Raw genomic sequence first — 6,959 nt, 5'->3', positions numbered from 1 at the left:
AGCAGGGGGAGTGGCAGGTAGAGGGAGGGGGAGTGGCAGGTAGAGGGAGAGGGAGAAGTAGACTCCCCGCTGAGCAGGGAGCTGGATGCTGGGCTCGATCCCAGGACTCTAGGATCATGATCTGAGCCAAAGGCAGATGTGTAACCGACTGAGCCACCCAGAAGTCCCAATTTGGATGCCTTTTATTTCTTTTTGTTGTCTGATTGCTGGGGCGACAATTGCACATATGTTCAGTCTATGTTATCTGTCTAGTTATGATAAAAACACAAATTATTCCTTTAAAAATATAGTTCATCTATTTTGATCACAAACTTTCTTAAGTTAAATAAATTTGGGGTTTCTTTACACAAAGGAATTATTTAAAGGTGCCATTACCAAATTGTGTCTGGTTCAAGTCCAATTAAGGAAACTACTTTCTCTGTAAAAAAAATAAAGCCTTCATTTTCAGAGCAGTTTTGTCTTAACGGCAACACTGAGTGGAAAGAACAGTATTCCTATATACCTCCTTGCCCTACACACTCAACCTACCCCACCACCAACACCCCACACCGGAGAGTTACATTTGGTTACAAGCAATAAACCAACATTAACACGTCATTATCACTCAAACCCCATTGTTTACATTAGGGTTCACTCTTGGTGTTATATGTTTTATGGGTTTTGATAGATGTATAATGACATGTATCAAGCATTATAATAATATAAAGAATAGTTTCATTGCTCTAAATCCTCTGTTTCACGTATTTATCCTTTCCTCCCCTTATACTCTGGCTCCCACTGATATTTTTACTGTCTCCACGTCCACCATTTTGAATGTTATATTTTCTCTGTTACTCCACATCCATGCCAACATTTGATGTTGTCAATGTTTTGGATTTTAGTCATTCTAATGTATGTGTAGTTGAAACAATCTTATTGTTACTTTAATTTGCAATTCTTTAATGAGGTATGATGTTGAACATCTTTTCATAGCTTGTTTGAAATATATGGAATGTGTCATAAACTTACGTGTCCTCCTTGCAGAGAGGACATGCTAATATTCTCTGTACTATTCCAATTTTAGTATATGTGCTTCCAAAGTGAGCACTGTCCTTTCTTTTGATTCCCAAGGTAAAGGATGTAACAGGTTAAAACAAACATATAATAATGAAATGAATTGGAGTATGCCATTCATGGAAGAGTCGTGTCTATTTCTGTAAAATATAAATAAGATCAGGGCTATGCATGCAGAGAAGGAGCAAGAGGCATCTGGGAAGATGGAAGAGAAAAAATAGTAGAAAAGATAAACTGAGGGTTCTAGAGGGGAGGGGGGTGGGGGAATGGGTTAGCCTGGTGATGGGTATTAAAGAGGGCACGTACTGCATGGAGCACTGGGTGTTATACACAAACAATGAATCATGGAACACTACATCAAAAACTAATGATGTAATGTATGGTGATTAACATAACATAATAATAAAAAAAAAAAAGAAAAGAGGTGTACTTTCAGAGAGAACCACAAAGGCACCACAGTTTCAGTGTATGCAGACAAAAATAGGGCAGATTTTGAGGAGGAAGTAAAAAAAAAAAATGGGACAGAGGGGTTACTGGAACTTAGTTTTAGAAACATTTAGCAAGTTTTCTCCCAATATCTTATTCTTTCACATTTTCCTTCAGCCTCAGGCCCTGTTTACACAGAATTAAGAAAATTCAATTTTAAAGCATGGGAAAACAGTGTGACTCCACACTTATAAATGACATCAAATTGCTTAGGGGAGAAATATTATTTTAATTCATAACTGGATACCTATATTTTAAGATGTCTGAGATTCCATACAGTGTACTAGACTCTGTTTTGGTGTTGGAAATTTAAAAAAATGGAACAGAACAGTTTTCCTGTCACAACAGAATTTATATTCTAGTGTCTGGAGACAAAAAATAAACAAACAAAAACATAGTATATAAAACATAGAGCAAAAAAGCAGGGCAAATTGGGGCACCTGGGTGGCTCAGTTGGTTAAGCGACTGCCTTCGGCTCAGGTCATGATCCTGGAGTCCCGGGATCGAGTCCCGCATTGGGCTCCCTGCTCAGCAGGGGGTCTGCTTCTCCCTCTGCCCTCTTCCCTCTCGTGGTCTCTGTCTCTCATTCTCTCTCTCAAATAAATAAATAAAATCTTTAAAAAAAAAAAAGCAGGGCAAATTGAAAAGTTAATACTAATGTGGCTCACTATTTTATATAGATTTACTTTGGAATAGTTTTCTTTTCATATTATATTTAAGAAAAGTTCTGATGCAGATGAAGAATTTGGCCTTGCTCTGAGAAAGAACATTTTTTTTAAAGACTTGCTTATTTATTTTTAGGGGGGGAGGGGCAGAGAGAGAAGGAGAAAGATTCTTAAGCAGACTCCGTGCTCAGCATGGAGTCTGATGCAGAGCACAATCTCAAGACCCTTAAATCACGACTGGAGCTGAAACCAAGAGTCGGTCACTTAACTGACTGCCACCCAGGTGCCCCTAGAACATTTTAGATGAGGAAATAACAAATGCAAAGGCCCACGTGCAGAACTTTTTGGTATGTTTAGAGAATAGCAAGGAGGTTGCTGTGACTGAACTAATAGTAAAGATGGCTTGTACTTTGAGATTAAATTGGCAAGAAGAGTAGTAATGGAAGTTGAGGTGAGAAAGTAACAGAGGAAATCATAGAGGGCTCTATAGGACTGTATAAAATAAGGTTTTCCTAAGGGTAAGATCTGAAAATGAGGTCAACCAACTTGTCCTAATTGGCATTTACAGCACACTTTATCCAAAAGAGCAGAATGTATTTCTATGCACATGCACATAAACCATTACCAAGATTAACCATATTGGACAATAAATAAGTATCATTAATTTAAAACTGTTTGAATGAACATGGAGACATAAGATATCAGATTACGTGGAATGTCACTTAAATGATACTAAGGGAAAATTTATAGTACAAAAATTTGCAATAGAAATGATTAAGAGCTCAAACCAATTATCTCAGCTTTAACCTTAAGAAACTGGAAACAGAAGAGCAAAATTTGTGAAGACTTCTTAGGTTCATTAATATTGTTTAGATTTTAGTTTTTAAAAGTATATGTTACTCCTTCAACAGATTTTTATGGTACTTTATATTTATATTGATGGCTATAAAGGTAATATGTATTTGTTTCAGAAACTGGAGAAAACATTATAAAGAAGCAGGGAAAAGAAGTCACTCACAATCCCAGCAAACTGAAGTAAACATTCAACATTTTGTCGTATGATGATAATTTCTAGAAAAAGGTTGAAAATATGCATAGTTTTATTGTTTATAAAATTGTGATTTCACAGGGAAGAATTAAAGGTATTCATCAGAAATGGGCAACTGAAGGGGTGCCTGGGTGGCTCAGTTGGTTGAGTGTCCAACTCTTGGTTTCAGCTCCGGTAATGGTCCCAGGGTTGTGAGATGGAGTCCCGTGTCGGGCTCCATGCTCAGTGGGGAGTCTGCTTGGGATTCTCTCTCCCTCTGCACCTCCCCAACCCTCTCTCTCTAAAACAAACAAACAAACAAATGACCAATTGAAGGGAATACTAGTAAAGGGGAGATATTGAATTGGTTAAAAATGCCTGAATGGAGGATAATTTTGTCACTATGGCCTTCCATCATGAGCTGTGATTTTAGAAATTTTAGAAATTAGATAAGCAAGGAGGAAAGAGATACAGAAAAAGATAAAGGGTACACACACACACACACACACACACACACATATATATGTGGAGAGAGACTGATTTGTATATTAAGTTGAGTGGTGGTCCCCAAAAAGATATGCCCAGATAACCCTCAGAACCTGTGAATTTGACTTTATGTGGAAAAAGGGTCCTTGGATATAAAACTAAATTAAAGATCTCCAAATGAGATCATCATGGATTATCAGTGTTGGGTCCTAAATCCAGCGACAAGTGTCTTTCTAAGAGATGCACAGAAGAGACACATGAAGAGAAGACAAATATGTGAATATGTGAATATCTGTGAATAAGGACACTGATGGGGTAATGTAGCCACAAACCAAGGAATGCCTGAAGCCAGCAGAAGCAGGAAACACAAGAAAGGATTTTCCTCTAGAGCCTTCAGAGGGACCATAGTCCTCTGACACCTTGATTTCACACTTCTAGTTTCTGAAAGTGTGGGAGAATAAATTTCTATTGGTTTAAGTCACCATTTGTGGTCATTTGTTACGGCAGCCTTAGGAAACTAATACAGTGGGAATTATCCCTAATTTTTTATACACTGGCGTAGATGCTTTACATATATCATTTCACAATATATGATATTGTGGGCCTTCTTCTCTTTGCTCAAAGCAATTCAATTGTACCTGGCAGCATTATAAGTACTTCAATGAGTATTCAGTGTATTCCCACGAACTCTTTTGCTTTGAGATCAAAGAAAAGAAACTTCAATGCTTGGATGTCTGGTGTGGGGAGAGAATAGAGAGGAAAGCCGTGGAAATAAGACAGTGGCTTCTAGCTGGCCCTGTCAAAGGACCTTAGTGGAGAACAAGACTGCAATCAGAAGCCTCAGGGTTGTGTTAGGTAAGAGTTGAAGTAGTCTTTAAGGGTTTTTAGTGATACAGTATGTCATGCAGTATGGAGATTTGCATTCTTATCATTTGCTAAAGGTCTGATGACATTGTGAAGTCTGGTACATCAGTTACAGTGCCTGGTTGAGACATAGCAGATCAGTGGTAGGAATCATGAATCCCAGTGGGAAATGGTGGAAAATTACTCTAGAAATGGTGTATTGACACTCCTTGCAGAAACAAACTGTTCAGAAACACACATGAATAGCCTCTGGGATCTCAGAAATACTTGCAAGTGTATAAAGGATAGTAGGCAGAAGGCAATAAAAAGAGCAAAATTTGACTGACTGTTGTGACAGTATCCAAACCCTAAAAAGCTTGGGGAATTTAGTTACAATTCTCTTATGTAAGTCTTATAACATCTCTTCTGGGAGAGATGTGAACATGGCAAACCAGTCTCTGAATACTAATTGCAATTTGTTGAGAATATAATTAGTTGTGGGCTTAATCATCAATTACTGGACCCTTTATTTAAATAGCATAAGATAAAGCATTTGAAATTCCATTATGATATTGCATATTATTAAGATAATAAAATTATATAAAAAACAACATAATAACAACACTAGTTGGAGAAATAATTATACCAGACGTAGATACTTGATGTCCCTATATACACTCAGAAAGTTTGTGGAAACCTTATAGATGAACTTTATTTTTTTAAGATTTTATTTATTTGGGGGCGCCTGGGTGGCTCAGTTGGTTAAGCGACTGTCTTCGGCTCAGGTCATGATCCTGGAGTCCCGGGATCGAGTCCCGCATCGGGCTCCCTGCTCAGCAGGGAGTCTGCTTCTCCCTCTGACCTTCCTCCCTCTCATGCTCTCTGTCTCTCATTCTCTCTCTCTCAAATAAATAAATAAAATCTTTAAAAAAAAATTTTATTTATTTGACAGAGAGAGACACAGCGAGAGAGAGAACACAAGCAGGGGGAGTGGGAGAGGGAGAAGCAGGCTTCCCGCTGAGCAGGGAGCCCAATATGGGACTCGATCCCAGGACCCTGGGACCATGACCTGAACCGAAGGCAGACGCTTAACGACTGGGCCACCCAGGCACCCTATAGATGAACTCTAAAACAATAAACTTTATGAATCTTCTAGATCTCTGAAGATTATATGACCTCCTGAAATTACATGATCTCCCTGAGTATCTCATTTTTTATTAGACAGTGGAAGAGTATGTTTAAATCTATAATTTTTAAAGACACATCACATTTTCAAAAAATACCAAAATATATCTCCTCCTTTCTCTGATTCAGGGCTCCTGAAAGTCTATTTTCACCAGGAGTTAGTCCCTATGACAATATGATTCCCAGAGAACTAAGGATTTAGGAAAAACACAGTTTCAAAGTGATTGTTTTTGAGTTTATTTTTAGTGTTTAAAATGTGATGCCTAATGGTACTTGCTTTTACAACACTGACCATTGTTAATAAGAGAGTGTTTGCAATGGCTAATGAAGGTGACAATGAATAGAAACATAGGTATAATAAAATCCAATTGATTGGCATTCACAAAGACCTTAGAAGAAAGCTACAAGACTTGAAGAATTAGTTACATGTCTTCTAGTGTATTTAATCTTTAATGAAAAAAAATGTTCTTATTTGTTCATAAGCCGACATTTTTTGTTTGGGAAAATATTGCCTTAGATTATTTCCACTACAAGTACAAGAATCTTGCCTTTTAAGCAACAACAGCTTCCAAAATATTTGGGAGTATTTACTACACTTTTCCACACATATGTAATAAATTTTTCCTTCTATGAGTTGTGTTAACACCAACAAATTATTCAAATGTACACTATTTTGAGGCATGATGGAATCTTAGTAAATGTACAGTTAGAGGCTTATATTTGGAACTACCTCTTCCTGGTAGCTCTAAGGCCAGCCCTAGGATGTCAGATACTAATTTCCAAGTGAGATTTTTTTTCTTGAAAATATTAACAGATTTGATTTTCAGTTGTTTATAAGCAGCAATGAATTCACCAAATTGACTTTAAAATTTGTCTTGCTACTAATTGATAAAAGTGCTATTTATAATATTGGTGGAATTGGAATCACATTAAGGATGAATTTCAAGTTTTATATAATCAACACCCTCAGTTTGATTCCTTTGGAAATAAGATGCCAATATACATGTTGCCAAATATGATGCCAATATGTGTGTGTGTGTGTGTGTGTGTATTGCAGGAATTGTTTGTTAATGGTAAAAGAAGGAGGAAAAGAGCAGGTGTGGGTCAGATGAATTGGACACCTGTGAAATGAGAGAGAGAGGGAGGTTGATTGAGTTAGAATTTCAAACTTAGTGTAGCTTAGAAGAAAGTCTTGGCTAAGTCTCTAGGAAGCC

At 37.3% G+C, this 6,959-nt stretch overlaps 1 non-coding gene across 1 annotated transcript; it reads right to left on the bottom strand.

The window, feature by feature from the left end:
- Positions 1 to 980: 980 nt before the first annotated feature.
- LOC115940691 (U6 spliceosomal RNA) lies at positions 981 to 1,087 on the bottom strand. Its single transcript, XR_004075416.2, has one exon. It is a non-coding gene; the product is annotated as a U6 spliceosomal RNA (small nuclear RNA).
- Positions 1,088 to 6,959: the final 5,872 nt, after the last annotated feature.

This window comes from Leptonychotes weddellii, chromosome 2, assembly GCF_054177405.1.
Source record: "Leptonychotes weddellii isolate Sample4059 chromosome 2, ASM5417740v2, whole genome shotgun sequence".
NCBI classification, from domain to species: domain Eukaryota; kingdom Metazoa; phylum Chordata; class Mammalia; order Carnivora; family Phocidae; genus Leptonychotes; species Leptonychotes weddellii.
The sequence above is the reverse complement of the archived record's forward strand: the minus strand, read 5'-3'. Positions and strand labels throughout refer to the sequence as shown.